The sequence below is a fragment of the Triturus cristatus genome, chromosome 2_1 (genome assembly GCF_964204655.1).
Source record: "Triturus cristatus chromosome 2_1, aTriCri1.1, whole genome shotgun sequence".
NCBI classification, from domain to species: Eukaryota; Metazoa; Chordata; class Amphibia; order Caudata; family Salamandridae; genus Triturus; species Triturus cristatus.
The window spans coordinates 130,102,737-130,118,872 of NC_140581.1; the positions used below are offsets into that span (position 1 = coordinate 130,102,737).

The following is a 16,136-nucleotide window of genomic DNA, read 5'->3' on the forward strand; positions in this document are numbered from 1 at the left end:
GTCTATTCTTGTTCCACTGCACAATGAGAGATCCTTTCAGGAGCAGCACAAAATGAAGAGTAACATCTGCCTGCCAAATGGCACTCTAATTAAACATTGTTGATCACTCGAGTAAACTATTCAATTTTTGTTGCAGATAAGAGGCGTAATATTCTCGTTGCGTGATGCAACGCCTTATCACCTGGAAACCAAAATCAGCAGAGGAAATCAGCAGAGGAAGATTTTCTTTTCTTTTTCAGATATACCAGTCCAGCCTTCAAGAAGGAAGTTCTAAATTTTACTATGGCTACTAGTGGCTTATCTGCTTCTGCTCTGAAGCGCAAGTCTATGCAGTCTTCAATGATTGACTTCCTACCGTCACTGAAGCGCCAGCGTGTTACAGGGGAGTCTTGTCCAGTGCAACCAACTAGTGATGAGGCTTGTAAAACTCAGCAAGAGTCTACCAAGGACAGTCAACCTTTACAAAGACTTCAACGTGTGCTAGAGAAAGAAACCGTCAAACTCCCTGAGTGCTGGAACACTAAACAGTGGTATTACTTTTGAGAGGAATATAAATGGTTGTATCTTAAGTCAGGCAATATTGGGTGTTCTTCCGGCAAACAGGCTAAATCAACAGGTCTTTCAGTGCACAATAACACCCAGGTCATGTGCATAAGTAAAGAGTGGGCAGATGGCGAGGTTGGTCCTTCCGGTGACCGAAAAGCTTCCAGACAGAAACAGCTCAGGAAGAAGATTATGAAGCATAAGGTGAGCGCTGGTCACTTGGCAGCTGAAGGCATTCTTGCAGCTCAGCAGGAAAATACATTGGTGGTGACAGTACACGAATGTAATGCAAAACATATGGAGAGCACATGCAGGGTATTTGACACTGCCTACTACTTGGCAAGAAAATATCGCCCTTTCACTGACCACCCTGATCTAATTCTCCTTCAGGCAAAGAATGGCAGTGCAATGGTCCGTGTTTTGCACAGCGATGTGACTGCAACTGAAATAAGAAAACACATTGCACTGGAAATGCAACAAAGATTGGTCTGTTATATCTGACAACACAAACCAAAGATCACAGTATTAATAGATGAAAGCACTTCTATTAGTAATGCTTCTACCATAATCATCTACCTCCGTGGCATTTTTGGAAATGAAAGTACCCCAGTGACCATCTATTTCGGCCTTCTGGAGCTGGCAGAAACAAATGTCCTTGGCATAAAGACAGCTCTCCTAAGCTACTTCGAAAAAGTTGGACTCACAAAAAGTCTGCTACATGATATCTTGATTGCAGTATGTTCAGATGGAGCAGCAGTAATGTTTGGGAAAAAAGGAGTAGTGGGATTGCTGAAATCAGAATTTCCAAATCTTGTACTGACATGGCACTGTTTGGCTCACAGACTAGAACTTGCTGTGGCAGATACAATTGATGAGGTTGCTGGGGTCAATCACTTCAAGATTTTCATGGACTCATTGTATGCCACATACAGCATGTCACCAAAAAACCAGAGAGAGCTACATCTGGCCGCCAGCGAGCTATGTGTACAGCTTCAGAAGATAGAGAAAATGCTTGATACCAGATGGGTAGCATCCAGTTACAGATCTGTGAAAGCTGTTTGGAACTGCATCCCTGCTTTGTGCAAACATTTTGAGAATGCTTCTAAAGACCCATCCAGACCCATAAGAGACCGGAGTAAGTATGAAGGTCTCTTGAAGAAGCTTACATCCTTTTCTTTTATCAGAGATTTGGGGGTAATATGTGATGCACTTCAAGAGCTCAAAGACTTATCACTCTCCTTATAGAGGAGGGACATTACAATTGTTAATGCCCGCAGACTTTTGGTTAGTCAAGTACGTACATTTAGAGCAATGAAGGACTCACCAGAGGAGTTTGCTTCTGCGGCTCAGAGAGCAGTTGACGAGGGCAAATTCAAGAATGTTCCTCTTTTCCATGGTAGAAGTAACTCTGTTGCCCTTAATCAAAATCAGTTTTACCAAAGTCTGTCTGTAAATATCAATAAACGATGTGGCCCGGATTCTGAAAAAGAACTTATAGCCAGTTTCAGTGTGCTAGATGCAGGCAACTTGCCTTCTGGTGATGAATGCATTCTTTATGGTGAAACAGATATCCAGAAACTGTGTTAAGAGTTTCAGCTGCCAGCAAGAGACACTATCCAAGCTTTTAGACTTTTCAAAGATTTTGGTGGAAAGAAAACCCCTGAAGCATTAAAAAAGTTAGTAGTTTGCATGGAAACCCTGCCAGCAAGTAATGCGGATTGCGAGAGAGGTTTCAGCGCAATGAACTTAATTGCTAGTCCAACAAGGGCCTCTATTCTTGTAGAGACATTTCTTCATGCTTATGGGTAAAACTCAATGGTCCTCCATTTGAAACATTTGACGTAAAGCTGTATGTAAAGAGTTGGCTGGCAAAAGGTAGAAGGTCTGCTGAAGAAAATTGTTGTGAGAAACCCCAGCAAAACAAACACACTGAATATCTTCGAGTTTTTTGGGAAATCCTGCAATAGATTTCTAAGTAATGTAAATAATTGTTACATGTTTTTTAAAGTGTTTGGTATTTTATGGCTTATACTTAATAAATATACCTTTTTGCCTATTTTATTATCCTTTGATAGATGCAACTTCATGATTTTCTTAAGCACACAATGCGAGTTATCTTGATTTAGACCACGCCCCTACTTGGATAGGCCACACCCCTTTTAAAAATGTCCCACGCCCCTTTTAGAGCACCCCCAGTTTTCTTTTCCCACTTAAAGCCCTGGACAGGGGAGTGCACTCTCCCTTTCAAATGTCACTGCCACAGGCTGCCGCGGGCTCCGTACAGCGCGATCGGCCAGCACGCACTCACCAGTAACACCAGCTGCTATGGTGAGTAACTTAAATCCAGATGGAGACTAATCACCGCCAGGCTTGCGCTGGCCCACACGCTGTAGCACCGCCGGTTCGAATCAAAACACCAGGGTCCACACAAGAGCCCGTGCAGCACTGTGCACCAAATAAATGGCCAAAACAAAGCTCACATACAAAACCAGCCAGGTTCTGTCGAGTAAAGTGATGCTTACCACCATCAAAGGATCCTCAGGGGTCGTAGTGTCACACAAAAAAAAACCTAAGATTGCTGCCGGGATCCAACACTCTTGTTAAAGCAGATTTCCTGCTCACAGCTTCATCCTCAAGGGCCACAACCCCCCTTCATTGCCAATGTTGGAAAGATGAGGCACAGGAGACCTTGAAAAATAGTTCTTTATTGAGCCAGAAAGAAACACCACTGATCTGGCTATCATCCTCAGCAACCTTGTCCTTCACAGCTTCCAGGAATCCACAATCCGGATTCCTGACGTGGAAGCACACAGGTTGCCTGAAAACAGCAAGGCAATCACCAAGGGAATAAATCATACAATAAGTTCTTGATGCATATTAGGATATACCACAGTGGTATTTCTGAATTAAGTCTTATTTCACCAACTTAGTCCATCAAGGAACAATAGGGCGATGCCTTGGGCAAGGTTTTTAGCTAGTCTTGCAGAAAAGCAACGGTTTCCCAACTTGCATAATTTTTGATACACCAGCAGTAAGTAGCACGCTGATGGAAATAGGGGCTTGATGTAAGGTGTTGTCCTTCATATGAATCCTCCTTTTTATGGAATTTAGCTAATGTCTATGCAAAACATCAGAATGAGACTACAGAGAAGTGGATAATCTGAATATCAATGCAGAGGTGATGTCTTTTATATGTTCAGCCACCTGTTGTGGGATGAACCCTTTGAAGGCCAACCTTCAGGAGGACACACACTCAACATGTCCTGATAACTCCAGCCATTAAGGTGTCAACTAAAGGCAATGAACTCCTCTCGGGATCAGGTGGGCAGTACGAACCAGAACTGCTAAGGGTCAACCCCTCCACTTTTATCACTGTGAGCAGCCGCCAAGGCTCTTGCTGCACCCTGACAGCAGACCCCACAAACTAGTCATGGCTGAAGATCAAAATGAAGTTTGATTATGTAAAAGAAAACATCGGTAAATAATCAACTCCTATCAACTGCTCAGATCTTTATTTACCTATGTATTACATGTATTTATTTATTAAATGTATTTATGTATTTGTTTGTTTACTCATATTTTTAATTTATCTATGTATTTATTTGTTTATTTTGAATACAACATGGACAAGACAAATAGAGGACAGAGTGCTTTATATAAGAATATTTATAGACATACTATTAATTGAGAGATAATAAATGAAATAATAAAATATAGTAATACAAATAAAGTGATGGTATTTCGTACAAAAATATTGGTGGTAAAAGAATGTGAATAGAATGAGCGCATGTAGAATCCTTGGGAGCATGTGTAAAATATGACTTCTCAGCTATGAATGAAACTGACACAATGGCAAAAGGATCACTCTGGAGCATTACAGAGGATAAGTACTCAAGAGGTCATGGAAGAGAGAGTGATTAGGAGCCATTCATACTACGAAAGCCTGCTGTTGTAAATTAAGGCAGAATGTGATTAAGCATTTACTGAAAACATTAATGCTTCCCTTTGTTCATGTTTTCCTCATTATGTTGGCCAAAGTCCGGACTCCATTTTGTATTGACATGCTGCCATGTGTTCACCACGAGGAGAGTCCGACCTCTGTGTTAGTTGCTCTTGCAATCTGCCTAGCAACAGTTTATAAATAGCTCTCTCTTGTCCGTCTGGCGCATGCCCAGACTTGACCACATCTGTTATAATTAGCTTTGCTTGACCATGTGTTTTCGCGGGCCCAAGGAGTGTGTTAGCTCCGCCCATGTATTGATTCGGTATCGAGAATGACCCTAAATGGTAATGTTCTTCAACTTAGTGGTATCCACCCACTCATGAGCCCCTTTTGCTGTGTATAAAAGGGGACTGTGTATGCAAGTTCTGTGTGCTACTCCTTGCAATACTGAAGAGTGTTGTGTGGATTGTAGGACCACCCTTAAGCGTTAATAAACGTTGTTTTTGTACTTTGCAGTTTCCGTGCCAACTTCCTTATAGATTTCGTTACAGAAGAGCGAACCCTTGTCTCTTGCGGGCCTAGCTGGGGCTTGTATTCAGCAATTGGCGCCCGTCACGTGGGGCTCATCGGCGACTCGGATGCTCGAAGGATTGGTCGCGACGAAGGTGAGGAGTTTGGCCGGGGACGTGATCACTGCCAGCGGCGTCTTAGCCCTGGCATCCCGAGGTTTTTCTTCCTTCCCTTCCGAGCTGACCGTCTGGGTGGCGCCGGTCATCGACTGAGACCTCTTCTGTCGGTCCTGCCGTGAGAGCCGTTTGGGCGATTGTGGAGCTTGGCAGTTGGAACCTGGACTCTTGATTGGTAAGAACCGTTGTACGGTACTTGCTCCGAGTTTTGAAGCCTGGTCTGGCTATTTGAGTTTGATTGATGGTGACTAGTCATATTTTGAATTTGTCTTTGTGAAAATATATGCGTTGCAACACATATAGGCAGGTAATGTGGAGAAATTTCTCCGGAGCTGTGTAAACTTTGAACGGCGCAACGATTAAGTGCCATTTTTTTATTGATAATACTGCATATTTTGCATTATTCCTAGCATGCCTGCTTTTAGCGCACTTCGTAAGTGGTGCTGCTGTCTTGGAAACCGGTTGAACCTCGAGGAATCTGCTCCAGCTCCCCCAGAGGGGACTCCTAATAGGGATATGTACGTGAAGCATGGTCTTTCTTCCATAATGTACAGCACGTTATGGAGGAAATATACGAGGAAGGATCCTGAGTTGCGATGGCCTTTGTATGGATCGTTTGATATACGTAAGATTGAGTATGTGGAACAGTGTATGTGTAAGCGACGTGCTCGTCAGGATATGTTTGAGTGTGTGCGATTATGGGTGAAGGAAGTGCGTGAGCGAGAGAAACGTGAGAAAGCGCTGTTTGATAAGGAGTAACGAAAGAATGATCATGTGCGAGCGCAGGAAGCGAAGCGTCGGGAGGACAAAGAGCAAACGGACAGACAAGAGAAAGAGCGTAGGCTACAAGTGTTGGGTCAATATGTTGTTCGTCAGCCGCTTTATCCTGTCCTTAATAATCCTGATGACGATTTTTATTTACTAGATCGCTCTCCGCCCCCTTATGTTGGCGCATCTGCTCCGCGGCCGCAAGATTCTGGCCCGGCTTCGGGTAAGGTCGACACGCGGTCCATGTTATCGACCGAGCACATGGCTGATCTTCGGAAACTTTCCCTCCGTGCACTTAAGGGCAAGATGTCTAAGGATGAGTTGTTCCATACTTGGGGGTCGTGGCAAGATAGAGAGAGGGTGTATTTTCTGTCTCATTTCGCGGATGAAGTAATTGCTGCTTTCCGAAAATATTCTAGTGTCCTTGAGCCTGACGAAGTGTCTTCGGATGCCGGAGCATTACGTAATGGTGTTTTTTCTCCCCCTAAGGCTCCTGAGGCGGCTCGGCGGCTGTTTGCTTTGCGGGACGAGGTGCTGGCCCTTAGAGAGAAAGCACGTCAACAAACGGAGGAGGAGAAGCAGTCGGATTCGTCTGCAGCAGGGGGCCACTCATCCGCCTCCCAGTCAGATAAGGATGACATAGTGCATGTTAAACCAATGCGAGAGGCGGCGCCTTTGTATGTTCCTCCCAAAGGAGCAGGGACTAGCTCGGATATTAATTCTGTCGATGCTAGGGGATATTTTGTGTATAATTGGGTTTATACTCCATGGCATAGGGCCGATGTTATGGCATTAAAAAATGCGCTGCCTGACCCCCGCAAGAATCCAGCGGCCTTCTATGAAGAAGTCGAGGGGGCCTTGAATTCTTGCATTATGACCTTAGCGGATATAGACTTGTTCTTTGGCCTTATCCTACCGCCGGATACGTGGCGCTCTGTCCGAAAGGTAGATGATGCGGTTGCCTTCAGGGCCCGGTGGTCTGACCTTGAGGATGAGGATAGGGAACGGAAGCCCGCACAGAAACCACCCCAGAATATTTTAGATCTCCCTGCGGCTATTGTGGCTAAGTTGAAGACGATTATCCCCCCTAAAAAGATTGATTGGAATATGTTAGCTGCGTGTAAACAGAAAGTTGACGAGTCAGTTGCGGACTTCTTTACGCGCTTTGAGGAGACGTTTCATGATTTTAGTGGCCAGTCGCTTACTGACGACACGGGCCGCCACCTTTTTGCGGACAAATATGTGGCTAATCTGCTGCCGGCAGTTGCGGCCCGGTTAAAAGCGAGTGAGAGTTCTTGGTCCTCCGCGACACCGACGGCCCTTCTGACCATCGCCCAGTATTATGAGCGTCAGGAGCACGAGGCGAAGGGCCAGGAGGAGAAGAAATCAAAAGATCTCAAAACTAAAGTGATGTTAGCACAAGTATATGGCCCGCCCCGCCGGGGTAATAATAGTAGAGGAAGGGGCGGATCTTATGGTCCCCCTTCGGGCCGATCTGATTTGAATAGGAACCAGTGTGCGTATTGCAAGCAGTTGGGCCATTGGGCCAGGGATTGCCCAGCGTTGCGTGCTTCGCGTCAGGGGCACACTCCGGGTGGCCCGAGAGGTAGAGGGGGCTTCTCGAACTTTAGAGGGAATTCCAACGATAATGCCCGTTTCGATACTGCCGGACAGCACCGAGATAGCTCAAACGTTTTCGATCGCCAGCACCAGTATCATGTATCGGACATCGATCGATCGGGATATCATGATTCTCAGCATGCATAGGAATGCGTAGGATGGGGGTCCGAATCAGTTGAGGTGCCGGTCGATCAGACGGGTCCTTATGTATCGGCTGAGGTTTTAGGTTCTACTGATCAGTTCCTAGTGGATACAGGAGCGACACGTAGTGCATTGTCTAGGTACTTGGTTCCGGGGGCTCCCCCATCCGGCTCAATAGTTACATCGGTAGGGTTTGACGGTACACTCTCCCGAAGCCCTCTTTCACAGCCCCTTGCATTTAAAGTTGATTGCTTTTCTGCGCCCTGTCCGTTTCTGCTTGCTCCGTACACACCGGATAACATTATGGGCCTTGATATGTTAAAGTACTTTAGGGCTACAATCCGCTGCTCCCCTGAGGGTGTGAGGGTGATCTTAAATGACAACTATCCCCGGTCTGGGCGGATGTGTACGATATCAGAGGATGCGTTGTTGGCTACCCTCCCCCGAGCTTTATGGGCGACTTCGGACACAGATGTGGGACAAATGGTGATTCCTCCGGTCCACATTAGTGTCCAGGAGGGGGCGGTACTACCACGCCTCCCACAGTATCGTATTTCCCAGGAGGGCGAGGAGGCTCTCATACAGATTGTGCAAGACCTGATCGCAGTAGGAGTAGTGGAAGAAGTTCCCTATAATATCTGTAACAGTCCGATTCTCCCTATTCTGAAAAAAGACACGGATGCAAAGGTCTATCGGTTCATAATTGATTTGAGGGAGGTAAACAAGATCGTGATACCTCAGTACCCGGTGGTTTCCGATATCACGACGTTGCTTACCTTGGTCCCGCCTACGGCGACCATGTTCTCAGTGATTGATTTGAAAAATGCCTTCTTTTCTATTCCCATTCACCCTGATAGCCGATTTCTTTTTGGGTTCACATTAAACAATAGATCTTATCGTTTTTGTAGAATTCCCCAAGGCTATACAGAAAGCCCTAGTATTTATAGTCAGGCCTTGAAGCGACAGTTGGATTCCTTTGTTTTACTCGAGGGGGTCGCCCTCATTCAATATGTCGATGACATCCTGTTGGCGGCTGACACCCTGGAGGTGTGCGAGAAGAGTACGATAGCCTTACTTTCCTTTTTAGCATCCCATAATCACAAGGTCTCTAGGAAGAAGTTGCAATTCTGTAGACCAAAGGTGACTTATTTGGGTCACCTTTTGTCTAAGGAGGGGCGTGCACTCACACCAGATCGTATCCAAGTAATTTTGGACACACCAAGGCCATCCACGCAGAAGGATGTGCGTGCATTTTTGGGTCTTGTTTCTTTTTGTAGACAGTGGATATTGGGGTTTTCACACATAGCTAAGCCATTACTAGCTCTCTTGACAAAAGACACGCCCATCCCGATCCCCTGGTCAGATGAGTGTGACGCTGCTTTTCAGCAATTGAGACAGGCCCTTTGTTCAGCACCAGTGTTAGGGACCCCTGATTATGCAAAACCCTTTTCGTTGTATGTGCATGAGAAGGATGGATGTGCATTATCAGTCTTAGTGCAGATGCATGGTGATAAGCAGCGCCCTTGTGCATACTTTTCGGCCGTGCTTGATCCTGTCGCCCGAGCATTACCAGGGTGTTTTCGCTCGGTAGCGGCGACAGCTGTGTCAATACGCCAAAGTGAAGGAATTGTGTTGTCCCATAAATTGTTGGTGTTAGTTCCCCATGCTGTGGATGCCCTGCTTAATCAAACAAAGACGCAGCATTTGACCAGTGCCCGTTTAACGGGATATGAGCTGACGCTTTTGGCTCCTCATATTACGTTAAAAAGGTGCGTGACATTAAACCCGGCCACATTGTTGCCATATCCCGAGACCCAGCCTGAGGCACAGAAAGCGCATGATTGTATTCTTGTGACTGAGGAACAAACAAAGGGTCGTATTGATCTCCAGGATACGCCCTTTTCAGATGTAGATGGAGAGTTGTGGGTAGACGGGTCATGCCTGAAGCTACCAGATGGTACGGCTTCAGCAGCGTATGCAATTACCACGTTACAGACGATAGTGGAGACAGCACGCATACCACAGAAATCAGCTCAAGCAGCGGAACTGATAGCGTTAACACGAGCGTGTGAGCTCAGTACAGGATTGTGTGTGAATGTTTACACAGACAGCCGCTATGCCTTCGGAGTAGCGCACGATTTCGGCCTACTCTGGAAGGAGAGAGGGTTTCTAACGTCACATGGGGTGCAGATAATGCATGGGGAGTTAGTCCACAACCTTTTAACTGCATTGACATACCCAAAGAAAATCGCCATTGTTAAGTGTAGCGCCCATAGGAAAGTGGTTGATAAGGTTGGAGAAGGGAATGCGTTAGCGGATCGAGTAGCACGGGAGACTGCGATGCAGCCCGGTACTACTGCCATGTATGTAGTGAAGTCACAGGTGGAGAGATGGCATGATGCGAAGGAGGAAGTGCGAGAAATACAAAAGACCGCTTCTGACAAAGAGCGGGAACAATGGGCTAGCGAAGGAGAACTGGATGACGAGGGTTGCTGGAGAAATAAGCAGATGGATAGATGGAAATTACCCACGGCTTTTGTACAACCTATGGTCCAGATGGCACATGGGCTAGCACATGTTGGAGCTTCCGCAATTGTGAAATTGCTTACCCAAGTCTGGGAGCATCCAGAGATTGCTAGCACAGCAAAGAGGGTGGTGCAGACCTGTATGATCTGTCTGAAGTATAACCCAGGGAAAGGCACGCGAACTCCAGCAGGAGGATTTGCGACGCCCACTGCACCCTTTGAGGTTCTGCAGATGGATTACATCCAGCTTGAGCGCTGTAACAATTTGAAGTATGTTCTAGTAGTGGTTTGCGCCTTCAGTAAATGGGTTGAGGCGTACCCTGCGAAAGACAATACTGCAATGACTACAGCGAAGCTATTGCTGAAAGAGTTTTTTCCCCGATACGGCGTCTGTAGACTTTTGTGGAGTGATAATGGCCCTCACTTTGTAGCGGATGTTATAAAGTATGTTTTGAAGGGCCTAGGCATCACCCAGAAGTTCCACGCCGTGTTCCACCCCCAGTCTGCAGGACTAGTCGAGAAGTATAATGGTACACTGAAGCTTAAGATCGCCAAAATTCAAGCTTCAACATCCTTGACTTGGCCAGACGCCTTGCCACTGGCGTTATTGTCAATTAGGTCGGTGCCACACTCTCGAACCGGCCTTACACCCTATGAGATAGTATTTGGACGCCCAATGAATATTTGGGGTCCACCAAGGCCTAAGGCTGTGTATGATGTACCTTGTGTGATGATGAGTGATTATCTGGCACAGTTAACGGATAACTTGGTTTCTATTCATCAACAGGTCCGAGAGGCGCTCCCTGATCGGTCTACTGGCGAAGGACATGGTCTCCGGCCTGGAGATCATGTGATGATAAAGGTTTTCGACAGATCGAACAGTTTGGAGCCGAGATGGGTCGGACCTGAGCAAGTCCTTCTTGCAACGAGGACGGCTGTGCGAGTCTCGAACAGGAAGAATTGGATCCATTCCTTGCACTGTCGAAAGGTACCGCCCGGATTGGTGGAGTCTGCCGTGCTGACCGATCAACGAGACATCCTAGCAGCAGAGACAGGCCGTGCTGCAGAGCCAAACGACACTGAGGAGCTCTTTTCGGACCACACGACTTCTGGAGGAAGGCGATATCATCTGCGACCAAGGAAGTGAGATTTCCAGTACCGGGACATACTGTCAGAACGGCCCTTGGGTTAGTGAACGGAGAGCCGATGAGGCAAGGGGGGGGGATCAGCCCTGCATTAGTGTAGCGACACCCGTCTTGGCCCGCTGGTGAAGAAATCAACCGCTGCCCAAGGGGAAGAGTTCTGACAGACCTTTTTAGTTTCAGGAAGATATCAGGGTATTGTTTCCTTTGACATGGAGAAGAAGAAAATTCTTTGTGCATTGGGGTTCATGCTAACAATAGCCATTGTTGGTATAACCACATGGTTTGTGGAGGAGGCAACTCCTGCTCGAAAGACGCTTGTGTTGACGACTCCAGTGCCTGCGGAGCACTACTTTTATACATTGCCATATCAAGAGTTGAAGCATCGACAATCCTATTTGAATAACACTTTCATTCAGATGCTGCATCACACCCACGTTGCTACGAACGCTACGAACTGTTGGATATGTGGGATGATGCCAGCCCATCAGAAGAAAGGAGGTACGCCATTCATACCACTTCCTTTCTCTCACAATGGCTCTTGTAGAGCATGGTACACTTTGTTGTTTGCCACTCGGAAACCGACAGTGGGACGATTGCTTTTCAGACTTAATAAAGAATGCCATCAGGACAAGAATGGATATCCACAAGCGAATGGGACAATTTGGGAATGGGAAGAGTACCGACCGGACAATGAATCCATCCCCTATATCTTCACAAACACCAGAGACACTGTGGGGAAGGACAGATTCATAATCCAAGTAGCACAAGCCCAAGCGGACCTGTGTGTCCAGAGTGTGGGTTTTATTCCTGTGGGTGTCAGTGATTGTATAACCGTACTAAATATCGATGGGTTAAACAACAGCACCTTCTTAGCGTCCCATAATACCTACTTTGTATGTGGAAATAAAGGTTATTACCGTTTGCCGGCTGGGTGGTCTGGGGTATGCTATGTATCATTCCTATTACCTCCTGTATTCTTAGCACCTGCGTCATATCATAAGGATTTAAAACTGTTGAATAATGTGACTGTAAATAGATATAAACGTACTCTATCAATTGATGAGGTGGATCAAACAGATACCAGCTTGCAACAGTATATTGATTTTAACTTAGGATTGTTCTTTTTTGTTGGAGCTGCTTTGAATAGTAGGAAGATCCGAAGATTAACAAGAGTGGTAGAAGCTGTGACTAATCAGACTGCTGCTGCTCTTGGGAATCTTACGGAAGAATTACAGATTACCAGAATTGTTGCATTGCAGAACCGTATGGTATTGGATGTAATGCTAGCTGATCGAGGAGGAGCCTGTAAAATTATTGGAAGTAGCTGCTGTGTGTTTATTCCTGATCATACGCCATCCGTTTATAACGCCATTAATAAGCTGCATAAAATAGCAGCTGAAATCCACACAGAAAACGGCACTTGGTCCTTTCCTGGATGGTTTTGGGCGTTGGTTACTGCCTGGGGATGGAAGGTCTTAACTGGTCTCTGCATTATTATAGCAATTCTGTTCTTTCTCTGTATGTGTATTCAATGTGGACCATTGTGCTGTTCCGTATGCATTTCACTCTGCATTCCAGATAAGAAAGCTATTGCCGATGTTGCCCGCCAGAAGGGTCTAGCTAAAGAGGTTAAAGGAATGATGATAATTGACATATATGATGATTATTCTTGGAAACCGGATGTCTTCAGTAAATGCTGAAAGGGTCGTCTGTTGTAAATTAAGGCAGAATGTGATTAAGCATTTACTGAAAACATTAATGCTTCCCTTTGTTCATGTTTTCCTCATTATGTTGGCCAAAGTCCGGACTCCATTTTGTATTGACATGCTGCCATGTGTTCACCACGAGGAGAGTCCGACCTCTGTGTTAGTTGCTCTTGCAATCTGCCTAGCAACAGTTTATAAATAGCTCTCTCTTGTCCGTCTGGCGCATGCCCAGACTTGACCACATCTGTTATAATTAGCTTTGCTTGACCATGTGTTTTCGCGGGCCCAAGGAGTGTGTTAGCTCCGCCCATGTATTGATTCGGTATCGAGAATGACCCTAAATGGTAATGTTCTTCAACTTAGTGGTATCCACCCACTCATGAGCCCCTTTTGCTGTGTATAAAAGGGGACTGTGTATGCAAGTTCTGTGTGCTACTCCTTGCAATACTGAAGAGTGTTGTGTGGATTGTAGGACCACCCTTAAGGGTTAATAAACGTTGTTTTTGTACTTTGCAGTTTCCGTGCCAACTTCCTTATAGATTTCGTTACAGAAGAGCGAACCCTTGTCTCTTGCGGGCCTAGCTGGGGCTTGTATTCAGCACTGCTAAGAACAACATCAAACTCTGCATCATCCCCTTTATACTGGGAGAATAACCAGAATGTGCAATGTTGCTGAAGCTGACAACAGTGTAGCCTAGTCTGCTACTCATCCAACATGTGAGAATTCAATCCAAAAGAGCCAGAAACTGTGCTATTGAGAACCACAGAACTAGAAAGGACAGTGGAAATGTCAAAAGAGCAGCACTCATGGAAGACCAAGGTCCTCTACGATAACTTCAGCAAACAGACGCCGGATACCACCACCCCCCTCCCAACCATCGCCGGTAAGACAACCCTCATGTCCTGGGATCCCGCCACCGTCGAATGCATCACCGCGACCATGAAAAAAACCCACTCTGGAGTCCCAATGGACCCCTGCCCACTGCACATATTCCACAGGGCCGCCGCTGCCGACATCGCACCCAAACTAGGGCGGACCATCAACGCCTCCTTTAGATCTGGGATCTGCCCAGACGACTGGAAGCGGGCGGGGGTGAAACCCCTCCTCAAGAAACCAACGGCCGACCGAACGGACCTGAAAAACTACCGGCCCATCTCTCTCCTCCCCTTCGTGGCCAAAGTCACTGAGAGACTCGTACACGCCCAGCTGACCGCCTTCATCGAAGAGAACTCCATCCTAGACACCTCCCAGTCCGGATTCCGCAGCAACCACAGCACAGAGACCGCCCTCCTCGCAGCCACTGACGACATCTGCATTCTACTCGACCAGGGACACCTCATCCTTCTGGACCTCTCCACAGCCTTCGACACTGTTTCACATCGCACGCTCGCAGCTAGACTTCACGATGCGGGGATTCAAGGAGCCACCCTCAACTGGATCCAATCCTTTCTCTCCGGTAGAACCCAGAGGATCAGACTCCCGCCCTTCCTCTCCCAATCCACCGATATCAACTGAGGAGTACCCCAAGGATCATCGCTCAGCCCCACGCTTTTCAACATCTACATTGCCTCCCTCGCCACCATCGTAAGACAGCATGGGCTCAGCATTGTATCCAACGCCGGCGACACCCAGCTCATCCTCTCCCTCACGAAGAATCCCGAAGACACCTGACTCTGCTTCAGGAAGGAATGAAGAACGTGGCAGGCAGGATGAAAGACAGCTGCTTGAAGCTCATCTCAGAGAAGACCGAGGTCCTCATCCTCAGACCCTGCACCTCCGCCCGGGACAACACCTGGTGGCCCTCTGCCCTCAGGAGCCCGTCCACCCCTACAGACCACGCACGAATCCTCGGCATCATCCTCGACTTCTCCCTCTCCATGAACCGCCAGATCAACAATGTCGAGTTCACTAATTTCCACTGCCTGCGCATCCTCCGTAAGACCTTCAAATGGATCCTCCCTGACTGCAGAAGGACTGTCACCCACACTCTCATAACCAGTAGACTGGACTATGGCAACGCCCTATATGCCGGAATCAACAGAACGCTTCTACGCAAGTTCCAAACCATCCTGAACGCCGCGGCCAGACTCATCCTCGGAACACCGCGTCACGAACACATGACGCAACACCTACGAGACCTTCACTGGCTCCCTGTTGAGAAGAGGGTCACCTTCCAAACTCCTCACCCACGCCTACAAATCCCTCAACAACATCGGACCCAAATACCTCAACGAGAGAGTATCCTTCCACGTACTCAAGAGGAACCTCCGCTCCGCCGACCTCACCCTGGCAGAGGTCCCCCACATCCGCATCAACAGAACAGGCGGGAGAGCCTACTCCTACATCGCAGCCAAGACCTGGAACAAGCTCCCTGTGAACATCAGACGCTCCCCGACCCTGCACACGTTCAGGAAGGACCTCAAGACCTGGCTCTTCGACTGATACGGAGGACCCCCCCACCCCATCTCCAAGCGCCTTGAGACCCTCACACATGAGTAGCGCGCTCTATAAACCCCTGATTGATTGATTGTTTCCTCAACCACTGAAATAAAGATCCCACAAAGTAGTAAACCAAGTTCACCCTTAGAGTAGATTCCAAAGAGCTAGCCAGCTTCGGAAAGCCAAAAAGAGAAGCCCAAATGTGGATACTGCAGACACAGCTTACTGCGCACAGACTCCTTGCCAGCTGCAGGTTGGGGGCGGTCTGCTTGCATGAAAGAAAATGTGTCGATCCACTCTATGCGGATGACCTCCAGCTCTTTCTTCAAGGTATGGAGGGGGATCTAAAGTGGGCCCAATGTATGCTTGATCACTTCGGGCACACATCCGGGCTAAAAGAGAATTGGTGGAAGTCCAAGCTCTTCCTGATGGTGCCGCGCGGGGTCCCGCCAGAGGGACTGGAGAGACTGCACTGGGAACCTCAATGCCCGACATACCTGGGGGTCAACATCTACCATGATCACCAAGATCTCCTGGAGGGCAACATAGGGCGAGCTAGCTGATCTCTCCGATCCCATATGGACTTCTGGAAGACCCTCCCGCTATATGTGGCAGGCTG

General features: G+C 47.3%; 1 pseudogene; it reads left to right on the forward strand.

The window, feature by feature from the left end:
- The first annotated feature begins 645 nt into the window (after positions 1–645).
- Positions 646–1,788, forward strand: LOC146863881 (E3 SUMO-protein ligase KIAA1586-like; annotated as a pseudogene).
- Positions 1,789–16,136: the final 14,348 nt, after the last annotated feature.